This window comes from Nicotiana attenuata, chromosome 8 (genome assembly GCF_001879085.1).
Source record: "Nicotiana attenuata strain UT chromosome 8, NIATTr2, whole genome shotgun sequence".
Taxonomy (NCBI): domain Eukaryota; kingdom Viridiplantae; phylum Streptophyta; class Magnoliopsida; order Solanales; family Solanaceae; genus Nicotiana; species Nicotiana attenuata.
Window position 1 is genome coordinate 28,638,551 of NC_031996.1, and position 574 is coordinate 28,639,124.

A 574-nucleotide genomic window follows, 5' to 3' on the forward strand; every position below is an offset into this window, starting at 1 on the left:
CACCCCGGTTATCGGAGTATAATTTCAGTGTCGATGCATCGAGGATTGTATCGGCTATCGGAAGGATCAAAGACGCCAGGTGGCCCAGACATATACAAATTGACCCTTCTCAAAGAAACCCAAACTTGATGTGTAAATATCATGGCACGCATGGCCATAGGACCGAAGACTGCGGACAGTTGAGGGAGGAAGTAGCTCGATTGTTCAACGAAATCCACCTTCGAGAGTTCCTCAGATGAAGGATTTCCCAAACAATCGGCTCTTTTTCTCGAATTTGACTCTTAGCAACTCCTATGTTCGAAGCAAGATGTTGTCTAATTAGACCACGAATTACAAATGTCTGGAAAAGTTCTATTGCTATTTCACGAGGCAATCCACATCGATGTAATGAAAGTGAAGGACCCACGACAATGACAGAACGTCCTGAATAATCGACTCGTTTGCCAAGCAGAGTCTCACGAAATCTTCCCTCTTTGCCTTCAATTACATCAGAAAATGACTTGTAAACTTTATTATGACCGTCCCTCATTGGTTGTCCCCGGATTCCATTATCAAGAAGTGTATCCACGGCTTC